At 40.7% G+C, this 13,997-nt stretch overlaps 1 protein-coding gene across 3 annotated transcripts in view; it reads left to right on the top strand.

Moving 5' to 3' along the window:
- Positions 1–13,997, top strand: part of cdk14 (cyclin dependent kinase 14) — a 671,765-nt gene that overhangs the window by 255,388 nt on the left and 402,380 nt on the right. The window lies entirely within an intron of this gene.

The following is a 13,997-nucleotide window of genomic DNA, read 5'->3' as shown; positions in this document are numbered from 1 at the left end:
AGACTGCATCATGTGATTGGCAGGGCCCTCAATAGGGTCTGTAAGCTCTAATACTTTTAAATGTTGTTAACTGCTGGTAAACTGATGTGTCATTCAGTGCAAACCGCTCTTTACTGAATTAGTGCTTTTTAAATAATTTGCTTTTCAGCTAAATGTGTAATTTGAAGTTACTCCTGCATTTAAAACAAAAACAGTTTACAGCTGCAGTTTTTGTAATTGTAATTTTAACTTGCATATGCATGTAGAGCTGATTCAAACATTTATCTGCAAAACCACAAGTTAAACACATGGTATCTGATTTTGTGACAAGTTGAGCTCCATGGTTAACCTAGGCAGTCATCTTTTTTCAATTCAGTGCTGCTGGGATGGTCATCATTTACAGATCATTGTTAATTGCCCTTATGAAGGTTGGTGACCATCATTGACTCATCCTTTATTCAAGAATGACATCTACTCAGTTGCACGCTTCTGCTGTAAACCTTCATATGACTGATCAGGCCAATTCCCAACCTGCAGCACTTTGGGCACGTGAGGCAAGTCCCATAAATTAATGGATCTGGAATACTAGATTCTCCCTCGTTGCCTCTGCTGTGCCTCATCATTCACGTGTTTGGACATTGTGTTATTTTGAATGATTGATAGCAAACTGCCAATTTCGCAGAGTTTCAAAGTACCATTGTAGCTTTTGCTTGTTTTTTTTTTCCCCTGGAAAGCTGGTCATTTGGGAACTGAGAAAATTACACCTGAAGGGGCAGGCATCTTTCAACCATGCTTACAGTCTCCGATCCACCTTTCTTGCATTAATTTTGTCTGAATGGATGTAGAGCTAACTTCAAAAAAATGCTGTTGCTTCTCCCTTCACCCCCCCCACAATAGTTCTGCCATCTCTGGAGAATGTGATGGATGTATTGCCAGTCAAATCTCTAGCGGTTTTGTCATTTCTAAACAGTCAAGGTCATAAAGTTAACCTTAATTAATTGTTTAGTGTTTTGTGCACTTAGCTTTGCATTTAAATCATTTGAAGCCAAAAAAATCTCTACTGCCTTTTTAGGCTTTAAAGTGTGGGTATTGTCATGTCGAGCAGCCTTGTTCATCACATGGTCAGTAAACTGTAGATGTATGTAGTAATTTTCCTTTTTAATTACTTCTTATGATTCAAGTTGAAGTAGACTGACAATCAAACTTTGTTTAAACAATTGTTACAAGTGATTACCGAAGGTTCTTTAGAGGTAGAGTTAAAGTTATTGACAAGAAATTACAGGTACTGAGATTAAAACACTGACGGACAAAACTCTCAGGATACATGTGAAAAGCAGGCAGCAATAAGTCTCTATGGTATACTATTGGAGCTCATTGCTTGAGTTCTGTGTTACTGAGGTGAATAAGTTCTTATGTGGGAGATTTTGACATGTGAATATGTGGGAGATTTTGACATGTGAATGCAGGGATTAAAGGGTTTTGGAACCACAAAAACCAGTGTGGGAGTTTGAAGGAGTTTGGGGCTAGCTGCTGCTGAGAGGGAGAGATCTGCGTACTGAGCAGGTGAACTATGACATTGCATGAATGTTCAATGTTTCTTGGCTGGGGCAGATCTGTACTATGGCAAAAAGGTCTTGGTTTTGGCAGCTTTGTCTGAATGGAGTCACCAGCAGAGTTACATTGAAAGAGAGCAATTTCAAGTACGGTTTATAAAATAACAAAAGGCAAGTAAAGAATTTAAACAGGGGAGAGAGTGTGGATTAAGTAAGGTTAAGGAATTTTTCTGTATTATTTCCAGTCAATAGTGAACAGTGCAGAGTAAGGTTAAAGTCAGATAAAATAAATTTAAAATGAGCCTAAGGTATGGTAGAGCAACTCGGGCAAATGGAATACCCGTCCTGTGGGGAGTTGTGAATATTTCATGTGACCCCAATGGTCGTGTAAGCAGGAGGTGTTACCAACTGCACAAGCTTACGCTTACATTTTGGAACTTGAGTGATGGCTGGAGTCAGTGAGGTACATCTGTGAGGCAGAGAACTAAGTGCAATGCGCGTTCAGAAATTGTTAGACTGCAGAGAGAGGCAAGCAAGTGGATAGAAAATGGGTGACCACTGAATATCCAAGAAAAACAGGCAGTGCAAATATTCCCAACAATCCCACTCATCTATCGGTTTTCAGTTTTGAATACCGGATAGGTGATGATTACTTAAAATATTTGCAGCAAAAGCCCAAGGTACCACTAGTGCACAAGTGTACAAGAGGGAAGGAAGTAGTGTGAAAGGGCAGTACTGCTGGGGGATTTTTTAATTAGGGGAACAGACAGGGATTTCCACAGGATTGTATGATGCCTCCCTGGTTCAAGAATCAAGGATGTCACAAAGTGCCAGCACGATATTGTTCTCAGAGGGTAGGAATATCCACACAGTTTTCTGGGCGGCACAGTGGCTCAGTGGTTAGCACTGCTGCCTCATAGTGCTAGGGACCTGTGTTCGAGTCCAGCCTTGGGCAACTGTCTTTGTGGAGTTTACACATTCTCCCTGTGTCTCTGTGGGTTTCCTCCCACAGTCCAAAGATGTGCAGGTTAGGTGGATTGGGTATGCTAAATTGCCCATAGTGTTCAGAGATGTGTCGGCTAGGTGCGTTAGTCAGGGGTTACTCTTCGGAGGGTCGGCGTGGACTTGTTGGGTTAAATGGCCTGTTTCCACACTGTAGGGATTCTATGATATACAGGAGTGACCCACATTGGTAGAAAGGGGGCTGTAATCCAGAATTTAGGCATCCAGGTAGAAAGTTTAGCATATAGGACCTGAAACATAGTCATCTCCAGAGCACTCCCGGTGCCCTCTACAAGTGAGAATGCAGAGCTCCAAAACTAATGCCATGGGGAAGGGCTTTAGATTCCTGTGACTTTGGGACTGTCTTTGGAGGGGTTGAAGGCTGGCAAATTTGAACAAAGAGAATATTAGTAACACTGCGCTGCGCAAGATGCTGGCAGAGGCAGATAACATGGGCATAGAAAATGGTGGAAGAAAGTAATGATGTCAAACTCAAGGTTAATAAAATAGGGCACAGATTGCCATGTGGAATTATGATGTACTTGCAATAACTGAGACTTAGCTTGAGGAAGGGCAAGGCAGGGTATTAAATGCCCCTGGTTACAAGGTGAGGGAAAAGATAGGAAAGTTGTTCGAGGGAAACAAAGGATGAGTGGTGGCAGTAAGGGTTAAGGGTCTTGGAGACTGAAGAAAGTGGACATTTCGGAACGATGAAGGACAGAAATAAATTCCCTAATGCTGAGGATCAAAAGGGTGCAAATATATTGCTGAATATAATCTGTACTGGGAAGATATGGAGGAACAAATCTACAAAGTAGTTAGTGAGGTTCTTACATCATAGGGTAGTCCTAATGAGGCACTTTTAATTATCCAGATATAAACGAGGATAGTGATCATGTTAAGGATGAAGAGGAGCAAGCATTCTTAGTTTGCATTCAGGCATTTTATGCGTATGTGAGAAACATGAGAATGACGAGAACGAGGGTAGGTCCAATCAAGGACAGTAGTGGGAGACTGTGTATTGAGTCAGAAGAGATAGGAGAGGTCTTGAATGAGTACTTTTCTTCAGTATTTATGAATGAGAGGAACCATATTGTTGAAGAGGAGAGTGTGAAACGGACTGGTAAGCTAGAGGAGATACATGTTAGGAAGGAAGATGTGTTGGATATTTTGAACAACTTGAGGATAGACAAGTTCCCCGGGCCTGATGGGATATATCCTAGGATTATGTGGGAAGCAAGAGAGGAAATTGCAGTACCGTTGGCAATGGTCTTTTCATCTTCACTGTCAACGGGGATGGCACCAGGGGACTGGAGAGTGGCGAATGTTGTGCCCCTGTTCAAAAAAGGGAATAGGGATAACCCCAGGAATTACAGGCCAGTTAGTCTTACTTCGGTGGTAGGTAAAGTAATGGAAAGGGTACTGAGGGATAGGATTTATGAGTATCTGGAAAGGCACTGCTTGATTAGGGACAGCCAGCATGGATTTGTGAAGGGTAGGTCTTGCCTTACAAGTCTGATTGAATTCTTTGAGGAGGTGACCAAGCATGTGGATGAGGGTAGAGCAGTGGATGTAGTATACATGGATTTTAGTAAGGCATTTGATAAGGTTCCCCATGGTAGGCTTATGCGGAAAGTCAGGAGGCATGGGATAGAGGGAAATTTGGCCAATTGGATAGAAAACTGGCTAACCGGTCGAAGTCAGAGAGTGGTGGTAGATGGTAAATATTCAGCCTGGAGCCCAGTTACAAGTGGAGTTCCGCAGGGATCAGTTCTGGGTCCTCTGCTGTTCGTAATTTTTATTAATGACTTGGATGAGGGAGTCGAACGGTGGGTCAGTAAATTTGCAGATGATACGAAGATTGGTGGAGTTGTGGATAGTGAGGAGGGCTCTTGTCGGCTGCAAAGGGACTTGGATATGATGCAGAGCTGGGCTGAGGAGTGGCAGATGGAGTTCAACCCTGTCAAGTGTGAGGTTGTCCATTTTGGAAAGACAAATAAGAATGTGGAATACAGGGTTAACGGTAGGGTTCTTAGTGAGGTGGAGGAACAGAGGGATCTTGGGGTCTATGTTCATAGATCTTTGAAAGTTGCCACTCAGGTGGATAGAGCTTGTAAGAAGGCCTATGGTGTATTAGCGTTCATTAGCAGAGGGATTGAATTCAAGAGTCGTGAAGTGATGTTGCAACTGTACAGGACTTTGGTTAGGCCACATTTGGAGTACTGTGTGCAGTTCTGGTCGCCTCACTTTAGGAAAGATGTGGAAGCTTTGGAGAGGGTGCAGAGAAGATTTACCAGGATGTTGCCTGGAATGGAGAATAGGTCGTACGAGGATAGGTTGAGAGTGCTAGGCCTTTTCTCGTTGGAACGGCGAAGGATGAGGGGTGACTTGATAGAGGTTTATAAGATGATCAGAGGAATAGATAGAGTAGACAGTCAGAAACTTTTTCCCCGGGTACAACAGAGTGTTACAAGGGGACATAAATTTAAGGTGAAGGGTGGAAGGTATAGGGGAGATGTCAGGGGTGGGTTCTTTACCCAGAGAGTGGTGGGGGCATGGAATGCGCTGCCTGTGGGAGTGGTAGGGTCAGAATCTTTGGTGACCTTTAAGCGGCAATTGGATAGGTACATGGATGGGTGCTTAAGCTAGGACAAATGTTCGGCACAACATCGTGGGCCGAAGGGCCTGTTCTGTGCTGTAGTGTTCTATGTTCTATGTTCTATGTTCAGGCGAATGTCTGAAAGCTGTATGTGTCCAGTACAATAAGAAAGAGGGCACTGCCAAACCCTTTCCAGTTCTCTAGATATAAAGACCAGCATTCCATTCGCTTTCTTGCTTATTTTCTGCACCTGTTTGTTACATTTTCAAGATCTAAGCATCTGAACCCCAAGTCTCTGAATTTAATTCATACCATCTCTCCTTTCTTGGTCCAAAATGAATAATCTCACACTTGCTTAGATTGAACTCTCTGCCACAGTTTTGCCTATTCATTCAATCTATCAATACCCCTTTGTAATTTTATGCTGTCATTTGCGCTCTCTCTATAATGCTGCCTGATTTTGTCTTAAGCAAATTTGGATACAAGATTTTCTATGCCACTGTCTAAGCTAATAAATAATGTGAATAATTGAGGCCCTAAAACAGATCGTTGTGCGACCTAACTAGTTAAATTCTGCCTATTTGAGTACCTAAACATTACCCTCATAATTGTTGCCTGCCACTCAACCAATTTCCTATTTCAGTAATTTTTTTCTCCATTCTGTGGGCTTCTCCTTAATTGGTATTGTACATGGACCTCCAGAATGCATTTGATAAGCAACATTAATAGACATTCCCCTGTCCACTACATTGTCACCTTTTTAAAAAATTCAGTCAGATTTGTCAGGCATGACCAACCTGCCATGAATCCATGCTGGCTCTCCCTGATTAACTGCACATTTTCCAGGTGGTCGGTTACCTAATCCTTGATTATAGACTCCAGTTTCCCCACCACAGATATTAGGCTATCAGGCTATCTGGTCCATAATTCCCTGGTTTTTCCTCTTTTGCTGATCTTAAAAAGTCGCATGCAATTTTCCAATGCAGAGGTGCACCGTAACATACGATTTACATAACTTAAAAGATAGTAAAAACACATATGATTATTACAGTAAAAATTGAATTGTTTTTATACTAAACTCCTGATATGCATTCCCAGCCTACAAAGCTCTGTATGCAAAACATGACAGTCATAATTGTTTTCACAAGATATACTTTTCTAGTCATGAGCTTACAACTATTAACCAAAATAAGGACAGCAGTAGTCGGTGTCCTGTCTGCCGTAAAGGGATGCTTCCTTGAGTATTTAATAGTATCCGACATAGCAAAGCCTTTCAGGCTTTACATGGACAAGGACAGAAACAACCTTTCAGACAAGGAAATGATTGAAAATAGCAAACAATTCCCAAAGCGTAGCAAGAGGCAACTATCCCCATAAACAGTCCCTCTTAAATATAGTCCTGATTGTTTTGGAGGCACAGCAAGTCTTGAAGATGGTGTAATTTGGCTACATTGGAGAGATGTAGAATTAGAATTTCCACGACCTTGCCTCAATCGATAATTGGATTTGTGTCGGAGCTCCTGCTTACAGTAGAATGGCGAGCCCTCCCGTTATTTAAGCAAAGTGTAGTATTCTACCAACTTAATATATTAATGGCATAAAATATTCTCTGCTTTTTAAACTTCCATCAACAATTTTAGCATCTGTGTGTCATTGTTTTAGCTTCAGGTAATGGCACTGTCTAGCAGTACATTTTAAAATCCAGTAAGATGATGAACAAAGCATTCCTACTGATGTTTCATGTCAACTCTTTGGATGAATGTAGTCACAGTGTAATTATTTTCCGAATAAAATGTGACTTTTCCTTCAGGCAATACTCTGTCACATAGCAAATAACAACTGATCTGTAATTAACATGAAAAAGTGGCTGACTTGTTTCATTTGATGCTTTCATGATATGAAAAATGATTTATTACCTTATTCCTTTTTTGTTCATTTTCTGTAATGCTGTTCCACTATTGTTACAGTTGATTTGGAACCTAGAGTGATATCTGATCTGGCTTTTTTTTAAACCTTCTGATTAACAATAGATGTTCATCTCGATGTTTTCTTGTTAAATAAGAACTTGCATTAGTTTAGTGCCTATAACATGGTAAACCATCCCAAATCTCTACAAGGGAGAGCTTTATCAATCAAAATTTGATACTGAGCCAACAGGCGGTGGGGTGGGACAAAATGAAAAGACTTTTTCAAAGGAGAAAGTGAATAGCGAGGTAGAGAGGTGCCTAGGGAAGCAATTAGTTTGGTCCAGACAGCTGAAGGATGACTGTCAATGTTGGAGTGATGAAGACAAGTAGAAACAAGCTTTTGTTTTGAACAGGTAAAAACAAGGACTGCCGAAACCAGAGTCTAGATTAGAGTGGTGCTGGAAAAGCACAGCAGGTCAGGCAGCATCCGAGGGGCGTAAAATCGACATTTTGGGCAAAAATCCTTGAACAGTCCTTTTCCTTCTCAAGAACTACTATTTGACTTTTAGGAGCTACCTTTTGGTTCTTAGCTTGGTTTTCATTTTCACGAATTGCTTTGTTTGGTTATGCAGTCATTTGGTAATGTTATTTTCGATATTTGTGCCCAGGTATGGGATGCTTGGACTCATTTAGAAGCAGAATTCAAAGAATTAAACAATATCCTGAATCAGTACAATGGAGTGACATTGAAAGCCACAAGGAAAATATTAATTTCATACATGTAAGACAACAGGTCTTTAGCTAGCAAAACATGTTTCTGGTTGGTTAAATATTTGCCTCTAACATTGTCACTGTAGCTCCAGTAATTGTTGTTAGATGAAATGCTTAGAGATGTGTAACCACAAATACAAATTTTAATGAAACAAAATTGTTCAACATTATATTTTCCAATTGTGATAGTACTCATGAGAACATTTTCTACTGCACTTCTTTTTTCTGAATTTCAGAAACCTTAATTTGGCAAAGGCACATCAGTTTACAAGCATACATTGCCTCAGTGATATCAATATTTCCTGATGGATAGCCTAGTATTCCATTTATTGAAAGGTTTAAAAATGAACTCTTCCATTCTACAACCACACACACACACACACACACACACACACACACACACACACACACACACACACACACACACACACACACAGCAGCTCAGAAGGAAGTGAGGACTGTCGATGCTGGAGAGAGTTAGTTGAAAAATGTGGCACTGGAAAAAGCACAGCAGGTCAGGCAGCATCTGAGAAGCGAGATTGTCAATGTTTCGGGCATAACCCCTTCATCAGGAATGTGTCACACGTTTTGACCCTGTGTGGCACCTTTCACTACTTAATGGCTTCCCTTTCCCTTCCCCTTTGCAGATCATGAACTCTGCTCCCAGTCAGTTGTGTCCCCATGTAGCTGCTGTCCCTGTCCTTCGAGGTGGTAATGCTCATGAGTTTAGAAGGTGACGTTTAAGGACCCTTGATGAATTCCTACAGTGCATCTTCTAGATGGTAGACATCTTCTACTGAACATTGATGGTGGAAGGATAAAGTGTTTGTGGATATGGTGCCAATAATGTGGCTGCTTTGTCCTGGATGGTGTCAAGCTGGTATTGTTGGAACTATTCTCCTCGCACTCCTGACTTGTGTCTTATGGATGGTGGACAGGTTCTGAGGGGCCAGGTGGTGAGTTATTTGCTGCTGGATTCTAATTGTCTAACCTGCTTTTGTAGCCACTATTTATATGGCTAGACCAGTTTGTGTTTCTGGTTAATGGTAGCTACCAAGATGGTTGAAAGTGGAGGATTCAGATTCTTATGCCTGTAAACATCAAAGGGCGATGGTTAGATTGTCTATTACTGGAGATGGTCATTGCCTGGCACTTGGCATTTTCCACTTGTCAGCTCAAGCCTGGATATTGTCGAGATTTTGCTGCATTTGGATGTGTATTATAGTATCTGAGGAGTTGCAAATGGTGCTGAACATTGTGCAATCATTGCTGATGTCTCCACTTCTGACCTTATGATGAAGGGCAGGTTGTTGATGAAACAGCTGAAGGTGGTTGCACCTAGGACATGACCCTGAGGGTGCCCTGGAGGTGAGATGACTGACCTCCAACAAGCACAGCCATTTTTCTTTTTACCAGGTGTAACTCGAGCCGGCCGTCAGTTTTCCCATTGCCATTGGTTTCAGTTTTGATGGGGCTGCTTAATGTTGAGACCTATCACTCTCACCTCCCTGATGTTTGAACTAAGACTGGATAAGGTCAAGAGCTAAGTGACCCTGCCAGAACCCAAACTGACTATCAGTGACCAGACTGTTACTAAGCAGGTACTGCACAATAGCACTGTTGATAACATGTCCCATCACTTTACTGTTTGGTGAGTGTAGATGGAGGCATTAATTGGCCAGGTTGGATTTGTTTGTTTTTTGTCTCTCAGACATACCAGTGCAATTTTCCACATTGTTGTGCAGATGCCTGTGCTATAACTAGTTTCTACTGTTGTCCTCCAGTGTCAGCTCCCACTTTGACAAATGCAGAACCCTCTAACCTCATTTACATGTGTCATTCACATCCATGTAAATGAGTGGGAAGGTCGTCTGGCACTGAGCAGACACAGAACATTTTGCCATAATTGTTACCAACCCTAACTTCACCCCGACAAAACCCATTCGCAATACTTTCTTTTTCCACACCTGCTGTTCTTCTTCCTCTGGTTATAAAGAAATACATCAACTCTGAGTACAAATCCTTTCACTTTGTCATTCCTCTCAGCAGTAAGTGTTGTGGAAGTTGCTCTATTAAAATAAAGCAGAGATATATGCAGAGATTGCAAATTCAGACCCAGTTAGCCCCAAATGCGGAGCAGTCTTAATCTGCTGACTGACATCCACAAGCAGGAATAATGCAGCTGTCAAAGTTGTTTTCACTTGGGCCTCTTACAATGTCAATGTGCCTCCATTTGTAGGAATAATAGTTTAATTCACCCTTTGCCTTGATAGAGTAATATTGCTGCTTTCATTTTACTGGGAATGCATTCTTATTTGTATATAAATTGGATCTTTAGAGTTTGATTATTGCATACTTGTCTCCAGGTAGAATACTGTCATTCTACAAGTAGGGAACTGTGATGTACAAATGGGTATTCATTTCAAAGGACTGAAGTTGAAATCTAAACAAAAATGCAGCACAAAATATTTTTGCATTAAGTTGTGTTTTTAAAGTTCATGGCTTATTCTTAAATGTTTCTTTGCAACCAAGGTCATTCTTAGCTAAGAGAGCCTTTAGGAGACTCATTAATAGGCGCTTAGTTGCATTATTATATCAGTGATGACTAAAAATTGCAATGATAACTCCTCCTCCCTTCCCTTGTATCTTTCTTCATATTTCTTTTCCTGCAGCTGCCATTGGAAAATCGTGGGTGTGAAACAATATGCTACCACTCTGTGTCTTGTCCTTTATTAGAAGCTAGATTTAGCTGCTATTTTCCATGTCAGTGCGTGGTATGTGGACAGACTGCATAAAACAAATTGTGCCCTGCAGAGTTTTATGCTCCATTGAATGCTTCCATTCTAGTTTTTTTGTGTTCTGAATTTCAGCCAGATCAGTTTTGTTTTGTCTATCCATGACAATGTATGAATGCAAGAAAAGTAGAGCTTTGAAGGACATTTTCAAAACCCATTCTCAACTTGAAATGTGTGGTCTGTTTTTGAGGAGTTTTTGAGTCATTTTCTATCATTCTGCAAGTGTGGAGTCATTTGTTTTGAGTTATAAGCACCTTTTGAAATTCAGTCACTTCTGTTTTTTTTATTTGACTTGCAATTATTTAAGATTATATACATTTTGTGAAAAATAACTATATTTCATGTAAGAGATGTCCCATAATTTGAAGAATACTGTCTAGTCTCAGTGATGGATGAGTATGGTGCAGCAAATGCCTTTGACATTTCACCCAAGCATCTGTATTTGTCCTCTTTTGGAGAAACCCTGACAGAAAAAGTACAAAGAACCTAATGTGAACTTTAATTATTATTTTAATAAGCTTTTGTTGAAGCTCTCAATCCAGTGGGCATCTATTTAAATTATATGAAAGATTTTGGATACAATCATTTATAAGCCGATAATGAACCTAAAACATTTTTTGTTACAGTTGCATTTTATAGTAACAAGTCGTGTTCAATCACAGCTGTTGAGGTGGACTTTTTCTTTTGAACAGTCTGTTAGTAAGGGAGAAAGGAAAAGTATAACAGTGACTGGAACTGATGGGGCATGAAAGATCTGTGCACTTTAACGGATGAAAAGCCAACACAGCGGAAAAGCTACAACAGTCTCTGTTTTCATTGAGACGTTACAGGCTGGAGACTGCATGATGTCATTGCCAGAAGCCAAATAGCACTTTTTGGTTTTATTGGAAGTACTTCCACATTATTGGTTTCTGTGATGGGAATGAAGTTAGAAGGTTCTGTAGCCCATTCATAAGCTTCAGGCTGTTCATCCATTTGAGACTTATAAATGGCAGCTGCAGCCACTTAAACAGAATGATAGGCCAACTAGATTTGAAGATTTACAGGAAGTTGGGTGACTATGGATTTAGATCTGACATATAATTCCTTAATGGAATGGGTACTCTGATGCTACAATGCCACAGGTACATGCACAAATTGTTCTTATTATGAAAAGTAATTCCTGTAAAGAAAAAAACAAATTGGGACAGTAAATAACCTGAAGGCCTTGGCCAGGAGAGAAAAGAACAGCTGGAACATATAGTTGTGTGTCCTAATGTGATAATGGATGGCCAGTGTATTGAGGTTATTCTCAAACTTTCTGTGAAAGTTTGCTCATGATATAAGCAGTGTGTGTTCTTTGTCATTGTAAAACAATTTGCCAACTGTTATGGCTATTTTACTGATTGCTTGGCATGTTTTTAATGTTGACATTTAAACTATGCACATTTTCAATGTGCTTAAATGAGCATAATTGATATGAAAATATTTTGAACAAAACTCTTAACGTATAGCCATGTAATTAAAAGTCATTCATCCCCTCTTCAAGGGAAGATCAACTTTGTATTGATTTTGCTTCAGCAGTGCTCAGTGAAAATGTGTGTTACCAGGGACTAGGATATTATACTGACCTCTGCTGTCACTGTAAGTTCAGGCATCTATTTCAAAGGTCAGTTACTGTCTGGGAATACAAATGCTTCCTGACATTCCGGCTATTCATGTTCCACCCCACCCTCATTAACATCACCTTTTTATTGTTTCTTCCTTGCTTTTCTTAAATCCTGGAGTTCTGTCACTTGATAGCTATGTGGGAGTGCTGTCACTATGTAGGCAGCTTTTTATAAAAGATGCCTCCTCATGATTGTATCGAGGGAAAGTCTGCATGGATGACCAATGTTGACCTTGCCAGTAATGCCATTTTAAAAAAAAAACCTGTCAAAGTGTGAATCCACTTCTTAAGGTTTCTGGTCAGAATGAAAGTATAATGATGGGGAAGAATGAGGGTCTGTTCCTGCATTCTGGACATCAGGGGAGTTCACCTCTTCAGATTTACATCTGACCCAGTGTTGACAGCTTCCCCCCACAATCACTTCAAATTAAACACTAATGTGAATGGTATTGACCTTTTGGCTGGATTGTCATTCAGGGTCAGGAACGATTTCATCTTGGACCTCATTCCTGGTCTATTCTCAGCCTTGGCTGAGAACCTGACTGCTGGGGCACATTGCCTGGGGGGGTGGGGGGGGGCGCTGGTACCATTTAGTGTGATCTAGTTCATGATATAGAATCCATCCAATATCTGTTGGAACCAGTTTTGTTGACATAATTTGCAAAGTAAATAATTCTGATATAAATTGCTCAAAGACAAGACCATAAAATGTGGAAGCTGACGTAGGTCTCTGTCCATCCAGGTTGGTGCATCATTTATGGCTTTTTGGGTTTCGGAAACATTGTTAAATTTAATTTTAAGTTGTTGGATCATTGCTATCTTACTTCAGGAGTGCTTCAGGGATAACCAGATTCAGATTTTTCACTCAAAAGGTGGTCCACAGGGCTGATAAAGCAGGTCCTTCCACAAAGCTTTCCAGAAATCTAGAGTAGTTCTGTTGATTCTTTTTCTCCTACACATATTGCACTAGTACAGAAGTGAGGGATAGTTTAGAAGGCAATATTGGAAAGTTAGCTTACAGAAGGGGTGAGATTTAAAAGGGACCTTGAGGGCAGCTTTGTTTTATGTGTGTGCGTGTATGGAATGTGCTACCAGAGGAAGTAGTGCAGGCTGGCACAATTACAACATTTAAAAGACATCTGGATGCATATATAGATAGGGAGGCTTTAGAGGGATATGGGCCAAGTGTTGGCAAATGGGACCAGATTTGTTCTGGATACCTGGTTTGCGTGAATGAGTTGGACCGAGGAGTCTGTTTCTGTGCTGTAAGTCTCTAACTGCAATAGACAATATTTTAATCAGTAAGGACTTGAGGTATAGAGTAAAGGCAGGAAAGTGCTATTGAGGATGATCATGTCAGCAATGATCTTCTTGAATGACAAAGCAAGCATGATGGACTGAATGGGATGCTTCTGTTTCTATGCCTTGTATAAAGGAGGCGGTGGTGGTGCCATCGTCATGTCACTGGACTAGTAATCCAGAACCCCAGGTAAATTTTCTGAATACATAAGTTCAGTTCACATCATAGCAGATGGTGATATTTGAATTCAGTAAAACATAAAGCAAAACTTGAAGGATCAGCTTTGGGTACTTAGGTACTGGTTGTTCACACTGATCACTTTCTTCTCAGTTTATCAAGCAGTGCCCAGAAATCCAAAAGTAACTTGGTTTTGCAAGCTTATCTTTCTTAAGCTTACAGTCCAACTCTTTCCCCAACACTGCTTTCCCCCCCCCCCCAGTCCC

Source organism: Chiloscyllium plagiosum, unplaced genomic scaffold (assembly GCF_037043375.1).
Source record: "Chiloscyllium plagiosum isolate Xiang-an unplaced genomic scaffold, Cpla_swu_hap1 HiC_scaffold_5, whole genome shotgun sequence".
Lineage (NCBI taxonomy): Eukaryota > Metazoa > Chordata > Chondrichthyes > Orectolobiformes > Hemiscylliidae > Chiloscyllium > Chiloscyllium plagiosum.
This window is presented reverse-complemented; position numbering and strand designations above follow the sequence as displayed.